This window comes from Lotus japonicus, chromosome 2 (genome assembly GCF_012489685.1).
Source record: "Lotus japonicus ecotype B-129 chromosome 2, LjGifu_v1.2".
Taxonomy (NCBI): Eukaryota; Viridiplantae; Streptophyta; class Magnoliopsida; order Fabales; family Fabaceae; genus Lotus; species Lotus japonicus.
Genome location: NC_080042.1, coordinates 11,125,646 through 11,143,763, shown reverse-complemented (window position 1 = coordinate 11,143,763; position 18,118 = coordinate 11,125,646). Strand labels below are relative to the sequence as shown.

At 37.4% G+C, this 18,118-nt stretch overlaps 1 long non-coding RNA gene across 1 annotated transcript; it reads right to left on the bottom strand.

Annotated features, from left to right (window-relative positions):
* Positions 1-8,815: 8,815 nt before the first annotated feature.
* LOC130737571 (uncharacterized) lies at positions 8,816-11,297 on the bottom strand. Its single transcript, XR_009018792.1, has 3 exons — positions 10,963-11,297; positions 10,717-10,865; positions 8,816-9,382 (listed from the first exon to the last, which is right to left on the bottom strand). It is a non-coding gene; the product is annotated as an uncharacterized LOC130737571 (long non-coding RNA).
* Between the last annotated feature and the right edge of the window lie 6,821 nt (positions 11,298-18,118).

The window sequence follows — 18,118 nt, the reverse complement described above, 5'->3', positions numbered from 1 at the left end:
TTCACCAAGGGGCACTCAAAAATAAGTGATTGGCAAGCCCCCCGCGCACACCTCGAAGGTATCTGCCAGCTCTACTACTCTATCTTGTGCAACATTGCACCTAATCAAGATAGTTTTATCAAAATTGACCTTCAATCCCGAGGCCCAAAGAAAAGCTTCCAAAGCTGACCCAATTCTGCTTAATTGACTACTATCATTCTCACAAACAATTAATGTATCATCAGCGAACTATAGGTGGTTGAGGGCAAAACCATCCACCAGAGGGAACCCACAAGGAATGTCTTCTTCCAGCAGCAAATTCAACATACAAGAGAGAGCATTTACACATAGATTGAAGATGAGTGGAGATAGAGGATCGCCTTGTCTTAGGCCCTTCTCGATTGCAAAGAATTTAGTAGGAGATCCATTTACCAACACACACCCATAGAGTGGCTGTCGACACACACCCATAGATCCAAGAGCACCACTTAGGTCTGAAACCCATATCTCTCAAAATATTCATCAGAAAAGACCAATCAATGTTATCATATGCTTTGGCAAAATCTAGTTTCAGGAGAAGGCATCCATTTTCTCTTTTCTTCATCGCATCAACAAACTCATTTGCAATTAGGATGTAATCATTAATTTGGCGTCCCTTTGTGAAAGCGAATTGGATCTTTGTCAATAACAGTGGTATAACCATTTGGAGCTTATTCGCTAGTACCTTAGCAATGAGTTTATATATGCTTCCAATCAAGCTAATAGGGCGAAAGTCTCCTACCGAGCTCGGGTCGGCATTCTTCGGGATTAGAGCTATAAAAGCCGCATTAAACCCTCTCACCAATTTACCATTGGTATGGAAATCTTGAAATACCTTAACGACATCTCCTTTGATGAGACTCCAAAACTCTTTGAAGAAATTAAGATTGAATCCGTCAGGTCCGAGTGCTTTGTTACCGTCACATTGTTTAACCGATTGCCATATTTCTTCCTCGGAGAATTCTTCCTCAAGCAGGTCACGGTCAATCTGGTCTAGATGCCTCAAATTGGAGCATTGAAAAGAAACGTTAACCTTGTTGTCTTGCTTGAAAAAATCATGAAAGTGAGTGAAGATTGCTCTTTTTATTTCTCCCGGGCTGTGTAGTTATGCCCCATTGAAGTTCAGATTTTCTACCCGTTTTCTAGCTGTCCGGAACTTGTAGACTTTGTGAAAAAAACTTGAATTTCGATCCCCAACTTTAAGCCATCGAATTCTTGCCTTTTGTAGCCAACGACTCTCTTCAAGTCTATATTCACGCCACAGTTGATTGAGAATTTCTAATATGTTCTTACGCAAGTCAGTGCTATTTCCCTCCCTTTCCATCCTTCCCATGACCTCATTCAAACGATCTTCCAAATTTTGGATTTTTACAGACCCACAAGCACCTCTAGTTTTTTTCCATTCCTGAATTCTATCACGAAGGCCTTTGAGCTTTTTCATGAGAACGTATCCTGACCAGCCCTCAACGACTGCTGAACACCACCATTCTTCTATCATTTTTTTAAAACCCTCTTCCATGAGCCAACTATTGTAAAAACAAAATGGCTTTGGGCCAAAATCTGCGCAACCTAATTTGAGTTTGATAGCTCGAAGGTAAAAAATTCCACAATCCTCCGCCGACTGTGAAGCACCCTCAAAACCAAGAATAGCTTCATCGTTTAGTAGCCAACGGTCCAGCTTACTACAGAGACCATCGCCTCTTGAACTATTCCATGTGAAAGTCCCATTTGTCATTGTGATATCAATGAGGTCTAGAGAATCCACAAACAATTTAAAAGATAAATCAGCCACACTATTTCTATTTTCAGAGCCTCTCTGTTCCCCATCATTTAGAGTATCATTAAAATCCCCTCCTATAATCAAAGCCCCATCAAAATTCTCCAATTCTGTACCCAGTTCCGTGAAGAATTCTCGCCTTTCCTCATCAGTATGTGGTCCATAAAAATTGACTAACCATAAAGGGCGAGTAAAGGTTGTCACCTGTACCTGAAGAATGAGAGACCTCTGTCTCTTGATGACTCCTGTTACGGTGAAAGCATCATCTTTCCATAGAGTTATAATCCCCCCCGCCGCACCCGCAGCAAAGACTGTTTCGAATTGCATACCAAACAATTATGACCACGCTTGAAGTTCTTTTTCTCTATCGGAACTCAGTTTGGATTCTTGGATGAATAGAACTTCCGGTCTCACCTTACTCAAAGCTTGCTTCACCACCTTTCTCTTTAACGCCATCCCCAGACCTCTTACATTCCAAGTCACCCAGGTCCTATCCATGGCAAGCCTAGACTTGAAGCAGGGGGTCTCTCAAGAAATCAGCGGCGGGCAGCAATTTGAGTGGCGATTCCTCTCACCGCCTCCTCATCACTGCAATCATAGATCATTCCTAGCCTCTTACCCATGAGCATCGCACTTTTAGCTCTCGTCATTATACCCTGCGGCTGCTAATACTCGGCTGATAGTACCATCACCTGGTTATTTTCATTCACAATCAACGGGGGAGAAGACGTAGTTGCCATGGTCTCCGGGGGATTGGGGCAATCTATGGAGGCACCTTTCTTCTTTGAACTCCCTTTGGGTCGTCCTCTGAGCCTTGGTGTAGATCGTGTTGGAGAGGAAGAGGGTATTGATTGAAGCGTGTTTGTTAAAGTGTTCTGAGATGTTGGTGGATCCGTGACATAGGAGTCTCCTCTCACCGTCAAAATGTTCTCTAGATCCAGCATAGATAAGATTTGGGTTGCCCCACTACCCACTTCACCCACCCCTTCTCTCGGGTCAGCATCAGGCCCATAATCAAGAATGTTTAATTGCACACATTGTTGTTGGGCTTGTTGTAACGAGCTTGGGCACAACAACTTACTTCCACCCTCAGCCAAAGATTTATGTGGATGGTCCCCACAGTTCACATTGGTTTCCATAATAAATCTCGTTGACCTACTATTAGTCTTTACACAAGAGTATAAAAATTCCAAGCAAAGTCTGAACATCACATCCCTTAGACCTGCCATTTCCACTTTAAAGAGTACCTTGCCTCTTTCATACATAAACATCTCAGTCTTCCTCTTACCCAAGATCAAGTCCCAGACTTGTTCCTCTGATACGTTCGCTTCGTATCCCTTCAGACAGGCCGTGAACCCAACCACTTGACTTTCCTTTACGATAGTCACATTGTCTTGCCTCGTCATCTCTATAACCTCATCATTTATTGGCCCGTGGGATAGTTTGTCAGAATCCAAGTCAGCTTCCCCTGTCTCTGTGACCCCAGAGTCCTCTTCACCGTCTTCCGCCGCCAGGGAGCTGTTTTCAGCCTGTGAGGTAGTAAAACCAGATTCTTCATCAGGAACAAACGGTGGGTCACTAGGCTTGTGGGTAGAGTCCTTCTCTAAGGCGACTTTAATCACTTCATCATCAATTTTTACATTTATCGAACAGCTTTCAAAGGACAGGGTCGAAGAGATGATTAACATTTTAGCTCTATCATATCTGAGATGTTTTTCAGTAGAATCTTCTATACACACAAAAGTCTCAAACAGCCCTGCGATATTGGAAAAGAATTATGTGTTCCACGCTATCAGGGGTACATTGCGAACTGTTATCCAAATGTATTGTCTAGTAGGGATCGAGTTTGTCCTAGAGGCTTCTCCAATCCATTCAAATTTATGATCTAGGAATTCCCCACTGTTCCGAAGAAAAGAGAGCATCTCTATTCCGTCTACAAACTCCAAGACCACTTCCTTGGCCCCCAACGATTTGACTTTCACTCTGTACATCCCTTTAGAGATTAAGAAATTCTGAAGTGCCGTTACATTACGAGGTCCTCTGAGCGACGCAACAGCCGTTCTTTCAAGACGTTCGTGATCCTCCTTTTTGGTCTTATAGCAACATGAATAATCCTCGGTTGCTACTGGTCGTTTATGCTCTGTTTTCCGTCTCCACACCATCGATTCCTGATTCTGTCTTGGGGCAGGCACGACCTTGTTGATTCTTCTGACGGCAATTGATTCATTGTTACTCATGCCAGGGCGAGGATATCTAGCCTTCTCGACTGAAATGATCGCAGCGTTCAGCACTCTTCCATGTTGTTGATTAATCGCATTTTTAGCATCTTCGGCACGATGATAACGAACGAATTCGAACTTGGCTTTCCTATTCCTCTTGATGAATCTTTGTACGAAAATCCCTTCAACTTTACCCCATCTGTTGAAGGCTTCCATCACATGGTTGTAAGTTGTTCCAGCCAACAAACCATCAATGAATAATGTAACAGGGGCTTGTGGTGTTACCCAATCTGCCTGAAACTCCTTGTGGTTGGCGGTTATTTTATGAGTTATGGCAGATGTTCCAGAGGTAGATCTCCTCGATGTTTCAGCCACAAGGTCATATCTCCACTGTTCTTTGCCTCTGATTGATACCCCTTGTATGCCCTGTTTTTTCCCAGTTTCTTTTTCTAGAGAGAGGTTGGAGCCCTTCTCTCTAAAATTCCCCATAATTTAATCTATATTTACTAGTATGATGTGAAACTGATGTTTTTATTTTTAATTTTGACTTGGAATTAAAAAATTAAGTTTTAGAATTTTTCAATTAAAAAAAATTAAAATGCCAAGTGGAAAAGAGGAGTAGGCTAAAATTGAAGCCACATCACCCTTTGTCCTTAATTGGATTAAAAAAAAAAAATTACAACGACCCAATTTGATGTGAAAATTTTACAAGGACCAGGACTGATTCCCTTTACAATTATAGGGGTCAATTGACCATTTAAACCCATATCAAACACATAATGAAATATAATTACAGAGCGAGACATGAGTGACAGACCTTAAATATAATACAATAAAAAGATAAAAAAAAATCAAAGTATTAATAACAAATTAGAGCATTTTGCATAAAAGTTGCGCCTAGTTGTAACACCCGATTTCTCGCGGGTTAAAATCGTAATATTAACAATAAATGCAATAATTGCCATGGAAAAAGTTAGAATAATTAAAATTAAACCAAGTGAAAAGCCTCAAAGGGAAAATCTAAAATCGAAATAAAAGAACTAAGTCAATATTCTGGAGTCACCAAGGAGAGTGATACTTCACGGAAAAGAATAAATCACAAAACTTAAAAATAAAGACAACAGACTTGATCAAGGACAGCTTCCAAACAAGGCATTATTATTTTGTTGCGCATTGATCTAAAAAAATTACCATTAAAATTTAAATTAGACTTTATACGTGTGACATTGATTATAACATAACCTTTGACTTATAAATTTTTTTCATTTAATTGATATTAAATTTAATTATTAAAATACTCATATTTCGGGTGAAAATTTAATAATAGATCAATTATATATTGGTTGTAACAATTTGTAACATGATTTAAGAAAAGTAATTTCGAATTTAATTATTAATTATGAGTGTAAATAATATCTGAAAAATCATAATTAATTATGAGGTAAAAATTGGATTTCAAAATTACTTAAAAATCATAATAATAAAATATGACGCCGTTGACCTACTAATAATAGTAGGAGAGAGAAAAAATTCAAGAAAGACAAAACATGAGGGTGTAACATTTATAGAAGTTTCTATTTCTTGATTTCAAAAATAACATATTGTATACGATACGATAAGATAAGAATGTGAATTAATATATGTGATATATGCATTTATCCTACGTAAAATTATGTGACCCTCATGTGCTTAAAAATGAAAAATGAAGTTTAATTAAGTTCTTTATGAAGAGAGACCTGTCACTATCTAAACAATTGAATTCATGGGAACGAATGAAAAGAAATATTAAATGTTGTTGGTCAAGTGCAGTTTTTGTCAAGATATGAAAAAGCTGCCGTCTATGGTGAAGCACCAAGAATAAGGTGCACCGGTGCATCACCTGGTCACAGCTGTTGGCTATAAGTTTTTTTTAATCAACGGTCATGATTCAGTAAAGGTTACCTGTTTAACCTTTTTTTCTTAAAAACTCATTTTTAGTCCCCAAATTTTAAGTTACAACTTAGGAATAATTTGTTTTTGATGCTCAAACATTCAGTTATCTTAAATTTGGTCATGATTCAGAGTTGTTGTACTTAGGGGTGTACAAGACCCGGCCCTACCCGCCAACCCGTCCCGGCCTAAGCCTTTAGGGCCGGGTTGAACCCGGCCCGATCATTAAAAGATGTCGGGTTAGGGTTGATCATAGAGTTATCCAGCTTCGGGTCGGGTCGGGTCGGGTTCGGGTTGACACTCGGGCCACCCGACTCGTCCCACATATACATTTTACAAGATTTCAATTTGTTATAATGGTCAAAATGTGATAGATGGTGCTCAAATTTATCTTACCATGTGGATGAGATGAAAATGTTTAACATCTAACTTATAAATTAAATAAACGTTGGTCAAAAGATGGACACTTTCATGCTTTAATAAGAGAAAATCATGTAATGCACATGTGAGACAAGTGAAGAGAGATACAACAAAATGAGTGACCCATGCAAATATATCAAACAAAATGTGAACCTCTCAAGTGCAATAGATTATGACATAGATTATGCAAGAATTGGATAATTTCAAGTTCTTTCTTCTAAAAAATAGTTCTCACTTATAACTCTTTTAGTATGTTATTATCTTTAAATTTTACAATTAGTATCAAATACTTAGATTTACTGTCCCTCGGGCCAACCCGGTCCCGTCCTACATAGACCCGTCCTAAATTGGACCCGCATATTATCGGGTTGCTTCGGGTCTAGGGACGGGTTAGGGTCTAAGAATTGACCCGGTCAATATTTAGGGCCGGGTTAGGATTAACCAAAACCCGTCCCAACACGTCCCTTGTACACCCCTAGTTATACTCGCACCCAGAGAGCTTCATTCTCAATGGGCATTCCTGGGCTTTAACAATGAATTCATGTTCACTTTCAAAAAAAAAAACAATGAATTCATGTTCACTTTAGGTACAATGGAAAAAAATGTGGTATATTGTATCTTTCTCTCAAGCAGATCCAAAAGTTCTGACTTCTTCACCTTCTTTCCCATTCACATATCTAAGAACTAGGAAAGTTTTTCTTTTCTGCAATTGTCCTAATTCCTAAACAACCCATCGTCGCAGCCTCCGCCTTTAATGTCGTAACTGTCGAACCTGCATCCAAACACTCACCGCGCCTTCGTCTTCGCATCCCCTACCACCATTCGATGGAAGCGCCTCCGATAGCAAGCAAAGGCCTCGATCTTCTTCGCGTTGTCGACCCCTCCACGACCCAAAACAGGATTAGGTGAACGGTTGGGCCTTTGTCCTTTGTTTTATGTCAGATCCATCTTGTATAGGCTCCAACTTCCAAGAGAAGGAGCAAGCAAACCAGAGATGGGGACTGGAAGGATAAAGTTATAAATTTTATCTTTGGTCCATCTTATTTGATGTCTGATCCATCTCCCTCTCCCTTCTTTAAAAAAGTTTTGAACTTTTTATGTGATAAAGTTTGGATTTTTATCTGGTATGATGATCTTGGGGTGTGGAGTTGAGAAGATTTCTGGTCTTGTGGGGGTTGATGATTTTGGGATTGCTGAAGCTCAAGGTCCTTCTTCATAGTTTTTCAAAGTTCAGAGCCAAATTCATAAATTAAAAATTCTTATATTTACAGGTTACAATACCGTCCACAGTAGGTGATTTATTGTGCTGTATTGGTACATCACATGCAAGGTGCTTCATGGTAGAAGCCACCAAACATTCATACACTACTTTATCTTCTTCATACCTTTGTCCATCATCTTCATATGTTCTTCAGTTTTTTTCAAAAAGAAGGGAAAAAATGGAAAAGAAAAAAAAATCCAAAAAACCATAACCCACCCACCTCAAATCCAAAAATAACATAACCCACCCACCCTCAAATCTGAAATGGCAGATAGATAAATCCCAAGATACTAAATGACGAAATCGCAGAGAGAAAAGGAGGAAAGATTGAATTTCATGTCTGTAATTGGAATTCTTAAATTTGAATGATTTATTTTTTGAAACATATTTAAGTTCATCTGGCATATCACGAGCATGGGTAGCATCGATCTTTTCAACTTCACATGCTCTGGTCCTGCTTACCTTAACAAGAAAAACATGCCCTGGTGTGCGGCCATGGATCAGATCTATTGATTTGATTCAGAACCTTCTCCTAGATTCAGATCCCTAAGATTCATGTGTTGAACAGATCTTCTGGGTTGAATAAGAAGGAGAAGGAGATGGAGAGGGTGGGCTTTTTGCGTTTTAATTTCAGATCCCTAAGATTCACATGCTTTGGGTTTTTGTTTTAAATTTTTGAAGAGAGAGAGGAAGAAGATGAAGATCAGAGGTGATGAACACCACATTGTTTCTGGGTTTATTTTATTTTCTTAATAAACTTTTTAGCGTTTGTTGCAGATTTGGTCCCTCTTCACACCTCATTTTGAGGTGGAAGGAGGTGGAGAAGGAGAGAGATAGGAAGAAAAGAAAAAGTATGAGAGAGAAAGTATGAGATGTGATAGATGATAAGAGGAGAGAGGTAGAAACAAAAATAGGTGGAAATGAAGTGTTTAAAAGATGAGGTGTGTATATATCATTACTCGTTAATTTTTTGACGGAAAATGGAATAAGGACCGAAACTATTAACGGAGTGTAATGTTGGGGACTAATAATGCTATTTTTAAAATTTAAGGACTCATCTTGCACACTTCAAATTTGTGGGGACCAAATAGAAGATTTAAATTTATAATTTATTATTCACAAATGAAAGAAAAAAAATTATTTACATAAAACTTTAAAGGTTTTTATTTTGGGTGCCTTAAATTGATTAAGATAGATTTTTGAAAGAAAAGTTAATCTTGATTTTTTGGATCGGAAAAGATAATTTTTTTTTTGTATTTTATGATGTTTTTGGATTTTGAAAATAAATGAATTTTTTTTTTTGGATTTTTACGGTTGAGATTAAACATGCATTTGTAACTAAAAAGGAGATAAACAGAAAACTAACTAAAAATATCAATAAGATATAACAAACGGATACTTAATTTAAAACAAGATTAGGATAAATGAGTACAAATAAATACATGTCAAATAGAATCATCACAACTATATTCTAGCTCTGTTCCCAACAAACACAAAACTGAATCCAATTGATAACATTGTCACCAAACAAATATCAATTGATAACATTGTCACCAAACAAATCTTGGTTACCTACCTGTAGAGTGGAAAGAGCGCTTGGCTGTCTCAAATAGAGAAAATAGGAAGATGAAGTTCTAGAGAGGAAGAGGAGATTGGTTACCTGCATAGTGGAGGAGGAGTAGTGCTTCCTGTCTGCGTAACAACTAACAAAACGTAGAGAAGAGGAAGATTGATGATTAATTTAATTTGCTGTCTTCCCTGGAAACAAGCAACACTATATCAGTATGAACAGAACAGAGGTACCCCTGCTTTTTCTCTTTTAAGAAAAGGGAAAATTTATTATGGACCAGTTTTTGTTTTTGGTGGTGTAAATTTAGACCACTACCTGTTAACCTGGTACTGGAGGTAATTTTGTATTTTTTGAAATTTTGAAAAAAACAATTAATTAATATATAATATAGAAATTATTTAATTAGTCATCATCCATCTTCCTCAATTAATCATTATCAAACCTTTCCTTTTCCTAGTTCCAAATCTACGCCCTAAAATTACAAACGCAAATCTTTGGTTCCTTTATTTTTCTTCTAAATCCTCAAATACAAATTACAACACACAAATCTTCAATTTCTCATATTTCTTTACTCTTCAATTTCTTCAAATTACAAACGCAAACACTGAAAGTTCACCTCCTTCTTTGACTCTGTTCTTCCACCGCCGACTTCAACCACGACAACCACCACTGCCCCCACCGCCCAAGCCACAACCCCCTCTGGTGAACAACCACCACTGCCCCCACCTTCACCGCACAAACGCAATCCCCACCGTGACCTCCACCCACCCAATCTCTATTGCCGGCAACCATCATCATCGGAGCAAGAGAAGAAAGAGGATGCAGAGGATGGGTTTTCATCATCATCTTCTTTTTGCGATTTTGTGGTGTGGGTGTTGAACAAGAATCGATTTTGCTGCTCAGCAAGATCTGATTTTTTCTCTGCAACCTAGATCTGGTTCTTCATTCCCCTGTTCTAGGTTCAGGCGAGTGAGGAGAAGGAAGAGATCAAGGCCAAAGGGATGCAGAACCTGGGTTCTGAGAAGCAAACAAAGCATTCAACCCACCCAGGTGTAATTCAAAAATATTATGGGTTAGTGGTGGGTGGATGAAGGTGAGGAAGGTTGCAGGTTGAGGAAGATTTCTGGAGAAAGTTTTTGGACGATGCCCCTCAAAACATCGTCGTTTTGGCACCTAGGTGGACCTGCAAGGAGATCTGGGAAGAGTGGTGATTGGTGCGGTGGAGGTGGTGGTTGAGTGGGTTTCGGGGGTGGGGTTGGGTTGGGTTGGGTTGCAATGGTGGTTGGAGGTGAGTGGGTTTCTGGGGAAGGGGTGGGTTGCCATGGTGGTTGCTGAAGCAAACATGCCCTCCTGCAGATTTGGGTGGGAGGGGTGGAGAAGGAGGACCTGAGGAATTGGGTGAATTGGGTTGAAGATGATGATGAACAACCATTTTTAATTTAACATTAATGTGGATTATGCACTAATTATTTAACTAATTATACTATATTAATTATATAATTTTTTAAAAATTCGAAATTACCTGCTAAACCTGCAGTAGAAGGTAAAAAGCAGGTGGTGCAACCATGGACCAGACAAAACTGGTCCATAATAAACGCGCCCGAAAAGAAAAGCCAATATAATGCAAGCTTCCTTGTCTCTTGTTGCTGTTGATTGACGATGGTCAACTCTCTGATCATCAAAATTGCAGGAGAGATAAGTCTGCATTGAACAACTATTATGAATGGTGACAAAATGTAATTCAAGTCTCTTTCATGAATGCACGTACAGCAACAAATTAAACTGGGTTCCATCCCTCTCATTTTCCTCTTCCATGCTCTCTTCTTTTGCTTTGGCTTTCCCACCTTTCTTACATATCTGCAACTTGCCCTATTTAGTTAGTATCACCATCACGTGATATAGGCAGCTCTTTTCTTTTTGCAGCACGTTGACCCATTTTTACTTTTGCCATTTATTTTTTATTGTTTAGTGTTTGTTTAAAGGAGATAATAATAATGATAGAAAAACAATGATATTTATATATACATATATATATATATATATATATATTCACATGAACTAAAACTAAAATAAGTAAGGTAAAAAAAATAAGCTAAATGAAATTGGGTGCTGACAATATTATATGTGAATAATATAAGTGTAGGTATATGGAGTCACCACCAATTTATTTTCGGAAATTAAAACCTTCAAAATGATTAAAAAACGGGTGGTCATTAAAGTTCTGAATCCGAGAGTTAGGGATAGCACCCACGCGGGGCGGGGGCGGGAGTGCCTTCTAGCTCTCCATCCCCACATTTTTCCTCAATCCTCGCCCCCATTCCCGTGGTAGGGTGAATTTTCATCTCATCCCCGTTCCATATCTCCCCACAAGTCCCAACGAGGATCCTGAATATATCATTAAAATTTTAAATTAAACATATATAATACAGAAATTAATTTAATAAACATTAACTTTTTATAGGCAAATTTTAACTGTTAATCAATGATAATGCAACTACATCAATGTATAACAAAGTTCAAATAAAATAAAATGAAATTCATCACATAATATGTGAAGTTTACAAAATAAAAAATAAAAAATATAAAGTATTAAATTTAACTAATCTAAAATGGAAAGTGTAAAACTCAAAATATTCTCTCGAGCATTGAGTCATGGATGGTTTTAAGATTACTTTTTGTAATCATCTTGAAAAAATGGTTTGAGCTTATATTGCATGTTGCTAGAAGTCATGGATGCTAAGACTTTGTGCTCTCTAACCCTTTCTCCCAAATTAATCCTGTGCTGTGTTTGGTGACCAAATTAAATGAACCAAATAATAAAAGTAGTTTTAAGTTTTTATGTTGTTTCACTTAATTGCTTATTTTTCTTACACAAGTAACACACATGTATACAAAAAGATACTCCAACATGTTAATTTGCCATCATTTAGTAGGAGCTGGAGTAAATTCAATTTAAAAAAGTACGTATGTGCGTACTCTGCTAAAGTTTGCCATCATTTAGTAGGAGCAGAAGGGGTTTGGAGCCCCACTTATGGGGCTCAGCACCCCACCTTTTTTTTTAAACCCAAAAGTATCCTACGGTTTTTTATTAACTGTATTCTATATATTGAATACGGTATATCATTTACCGTATTTTATCCGTTCTCTGTCTTTACATACTCAAACAAATACGAAATTTTAAATCACATATTGCATACAGAATTTTAAATCTCGTACTGTATCTGAGCATGTCTGCCACCATTTCCACCGTTACTCCCCTCACTCCACCAACCTCTCCACCATTACTTCTCCACAACCAATCCCCCACCAGTCACCCATAACTCCATTCCACACCTCAATACACCCCTTTTCTCTCACTTTTCTTCTTCCCACCACCACCACCACCATCATCTCCGTCCTCTGTCTTTATATACTGAAACAAATACGGAATTTTAAATCCATATTGAATACGGAATTTTAAATCCCGTATTGTATCTGAGCATGTCTGCCACCATTTCCACAATTACTCCCCTCACTCCACCAACCTCTCCACCATTACTCCTCCACGACCAATCCCCCACCAGCCCCCATGACTCCCTTACACACCCCAATACACCTCTTCTCCCTCACTTTTCTTCTTCCCACCACCATCTCCGTCTTCTGGCTTTACATACGGAAACGAATACGGAATTTTAAATTCCATATTGAATACGGAATTTTAAATCTCATATTTAATAAGTGTCAGGGACTTTGACGTAATTTCCCCACTTTAAGTGGGGTGCCAAGTCCAATGGGTAGACTTTTTTACCTTGGTAGTGTAAATTTGAAGTTTATTTACCAATCTGGTGCAACTTTAAAAATATTTACGAGACTAGTGTAAATCGCCATGGCTAATGGCGATATCTGTTTTTTTTTCACAAGTTATATTTTCTTCTAGTGTCGCCATTATAATTGGCGATTTTAATTGTTTAGTGTCGCCATTAGGATTGGCGATGTCTTGTTTTTTTTTTTTTAAACAATAATACTTATAGGATTGGCGTTCCTTTTTTTTTTTGTTCATATGTAGTTACACTACAAGAAAACAGTCTTGTAGTGACCGCAAAATCGGTCACTAAATGGGTAAAATCGGTCACTAAAATATTTAGTGACCGATTTAGTAACCGAATTATATCAGTGGTTAAAACGTTGGTCGCTACGGTTAGTGACCGAAATAGTGACCGAATTAGTGACTGAATTTAGCGACCGATTTAGTGACCGAATTAGCGACTGATTTAGTGACCGAATTTAGCGACTGATTTTGCAACCGTTTTAGTGACCGAATTAGTGACTGAATTAGTAACCGATTTAGTGACCGATTTAGTGACTGATTTAGAGACCGAATTTGTTCCATCCTCTACTACCACGGTTGCACATAAAACCGTCGTAATAGATATAATTTTGTGTTGTTGTTTCCAACATGGCATGCAGTCTAGTATTAGCTGGCTAGTTCAGTAGCATTGATGATATCAAATCTAATACACACTGCCATTTTAGGTCCAACAACTTATCTAAGCACATAGACATGATACAATTCATGAATTATCTAAGCACCTACACAGAATAGTATAATACCTTTCAAGGATCAAACTCAAACCAATCTTTCCTATTATTCAAAGACTATCTCATGAAATTAAGTCTTGTAGAAAGTATGTGATAGAACTAAATTAATCTACAAAATATAGCTAGAAACCTAACTGGAATGCTCCAAATGCCAAGCTCCATGATCACCCCTACAATACATCTATATCAAAAGCAAACCAAACCAAGACCTATTATAATCTTTAACTAGAAAACGTTAGTTTCCAACAGCATCCATAACAGTATAAATAAAAAGGAAACAAAATACCTTAAATTTGATTGCTTTGGATGTAATAATTTACTTCAAACAGTTTTACAACAGCTTTAATGACCTCTTTCTAGAGGTATAAGACAACAAAAAACACTCACCTTTATTATTGTTAAAACAGCTTCAGCCCAGCTTGTCTTCAAGGGTTTGAGTGCTTGGTTAGGATTGAAAATACAAATGAAGTCAACACCACTGATATTTCCTCCAGGATTTCGATGACTAACCTACTGCAGATTTAGGAAAATAAAAATCCATGGAAAATAAAAATAAGTTAACCTTGTGCTTTTAATAATTTGAAAGCAAAGCATACGTACAATTTTATCTACTAGTGAGAATGTGAGATAATTTACCTTGTGAGCATCTACATAACTGTCAATGTATTTATTAGCAATATCATAGGATGAATCAATCCTCTGAGACCTAAGAAACTTGTAAACATGTACAAGCTTGCTTCCATTCCAGTCACTGCATTATATAGAAACATGGAGTTCAAACTATAAGGACATCTGATTCCAGTAGAAATTCAAATATCACTAGAAATTCAAACAATAAACTCACCCAGAGTACAATAGACATGGATTTGAACCTATTTTCTTTCTGATATGATTCCACATACTGCAATATTTGGTAAGCCTACAAGTAGACAAAGAGAGAAGAGTTTTAGGATAGAAAGCACGATGGCTACAAAAATCATAAATGAAATAAGAAGAAACAAGGTTTTTGGGGACTGATTTAGATACACTCCCTCCTAACAACTTGCTGGTATTTTAAGGGTCAAACAGAAAATTGAATCCATATCATGCAAAAAAGTAGAGATGTTATTATTTACTATATTCCTCAGAAAATAGCAAAATATATAATCAGGGATAAGGGGAAACCATTTTAACTTGTAAGACCTTCCTAAAATTACACATAAGATCTTTTAACAACCCCCTGCCCCCCTCCCCCTGCCGGAAAGAAAGGTCTTTTGATCTGTTAGTGAAGAAAGGAGACACAAAGGGGGGAGAGCAGCAAGAGAACCATTGCAGGTGACATAAATACGTGAAATTTGACTATAATCAATTCAGTGGGTTAAGGGAAAAAAATTTATTCTCAATTCTATAATCTCCACTTAGCCTCATTCTTCTCCTCCCCCAAACCCATTAAACTAAATACACATAAAAACTCCACAAACTGAGGATTCAACTCTGCATCACTTAATCAAATCACATATAGCTGGGTGATAGAGCTGCTATATCACTATAAAGCAATGATTTATCACTACACAGACCATGAATAACAAAGACTTGTACTATGCTCAAAACTAACTAACTACACATCTCCTAAATCTAACTAGATTCAAGGGTGGAAAACAAAATAAAAACCATGAGATTTTTGTATACCATCCACGATCTCCTTCAATGGAGACATGGTGGGGTTCCGACGAAATCGAGAAGGGGGAAAAGGGGGACTTACCTCGGCGAGATCATCGCTGAGGGAGTCTAGGGTTCCGACCCGGAGATTGGGGATGTTGAATTGCGAAATCAATGTGAAATTGTGAATCAATAAAAGAAGTGAATTGAAGAAGAAGAAGATGAGGTAGTTGGTTACTCTGTAAAGAGGGGTATCGAAGGAATGCTTAGAGACATTTTGCTGCAACTGGTTCCATAACTCAGATGCAGAGTTGTGAACGGGAAGAGAGACTACACACCACACCACCGCACCACCTAACTAACAACCAAACCCAACCAGCCACGAACCACCACGATCCTCCCTTCCTCGGCACTAGAACCCTTCCAAAACAACCCCACGAACCTAGAACCTCCAGCGAGCCACCCAGATCCAAAGCATCTCTCCTCCTCCATTCGACGGAGGACGGTGCAGCCGCGGCAGAGAGCAAAGGAGCAGCGGCGTTGAGTTTGAGAGAAAGAGTCGAAGATGTATTGAGAAAGAAACTAATAGGGTTCGAGTGTTTAGTAAGATTGAGGATTTTGTTCCAGTGTTTTATAAAACACTTAATAAAAACAAACGCATTACACAGATTAGAAGAGATTTCAGTCCAGTTGGCAAGTGGAAGCAAGGTTAGTACACCTATTCAAAGGAGGCCAAGGATCGAATCCCCAATTGAGAGACTTTTGTATTATGTTCTGATTTTACAAAGAATTTTAACGTGAATTTGTGACGGAAAAGTTGGTCACAAAAATAGCGACGAATTATCAATTGATGAATTACTTAAAATAGCGATGAAATAGTCCGTCACAAACTTTTCCGTTACAAAATCGGTCACTAACCGTTCATATTTGAAGGTAGTGAAAAAAAACCTTAATTCGGTCACAAAATCGGTCACAACTGTGACCGAATTAATTCGGTCACTAAATCAGTTACTAAACAACGAATTTCTGGTAGTGTTAATAGTTATTTTTTTAACACATTATATATATGTATATGTAGTTAAAATATATATATATATATATATATATATATATATATATATATATATATATAGAGGTTTAGTAGATCAATAACTTAAAAATATATATATTAAATGTATGCATGTAAGAAAAAACTAAACAAACATGCATGCATGCTCGTGGATGCCATTATATTAATGTGTTTAGTATTAAAAAAAATTGATGTTGCCAATCTTGTTGGCGTTATTGCATAAGACAAAAAAAAAACAAGAGATATCGCCAAGAGTAATGTTACTTACACACCTCTCTTTTGAGGTGGAAGAGGTGGAATGATGAGAGAGATAGGAAGAAAAGGAAAAGTAAGAGAGAGAAAGTATGAGATGTGATAGATGTTAAGAGGAGAGAGATAGAAACAAAAAGAGGTGGAAATGAAGTGTTTTAAAAATGAGGTGTGTATATATCATTACTGATATCGCCAATGTTAATGGCCTTTTGTTTTAAAAAAAATGAAAATCGCCACTCATGATGGCGATACAAAAAAAAATTTAATATATGTATAGTGTTAACGCCAACCCTAATGACGATACTACGAAAAAATTGAACCTCGCCAGCCCCATTGGCGATTTCTCTATAACCTGTGAAAAAAAAAAAACAGATATCGCCATCAGCCATGGCGATTTATACTAGTCTCGTATATATTTTTGCACCAGATTGGTAAATAAACTCCAAATTTACACTACCAAGGATGGGAATTTTTCTATTTTGGTTCGAAAAGAATACAAAATAGAAACATGGGTGGATACTAGGGTGTCCTCCATTCCAAAACTGTTAAGATTTTGAAAATTAAAAATATTTGTTAGATGAATGGTTAGGATTAAATTAGAGATAAAAAATAAAAAATGTAACATCATCTCTCTTATTGGTTATTTTCTCTGTTAGAAATTTGGGTAAGAAAATTAAAAAACCCAAAAACGTCATCATGTTCATGTATCTTTCTTCAAACATTTTTCATCATCTTCTTCATCATTAATTCATTATCAAGAAAACCCATAAACTTAAAACATCACAGCCTAGAAAACAATTCAAAAATCAAATAGTCAAAACTTACCTATATGCAAAATGAAATTTAACTTCTCAAATTTTGTTTAGGTATCATCTTCTTCATCATTATCAAGAAAACCAATAAACTTAAAACATCACAGCCCGAAAACAATTCAAAAATCAAATAGTCAAAACTTACCTATATGCAAAATGAAATTTAACTTCTCAAATTCTTTTTAGGTATCGTCGGCAAAGGTAAAGGAAGGCAGATAACCAAAGGTAGAAGTGTGAGAAAATAAAGATTTATTAGATGTGGTCAGAAGCATCAGATTCTAGAATCTAAGATTGTGAGAAGAAGACTTAGAGAGTCAAGCAACATGATTACCATTGTGCACACCACAAGCAGTAGAACCACAATCTTACATCTCTACTCAAGCCACATTATAAAATCACCATGTGCCGCATCAAATGGTTTGCGAGACTATGAGGGTCGACACTATGTAAACCACCTCAAAAGATCAGTTTGCGTGGCACAATAAGCCATCTTTTGGAATGGGTTCTGGGCGGATCCAGACCTTATATACCAGTGTGGCTAAACATAAAAGTAATCATAGACTAAAGAGTAAAGT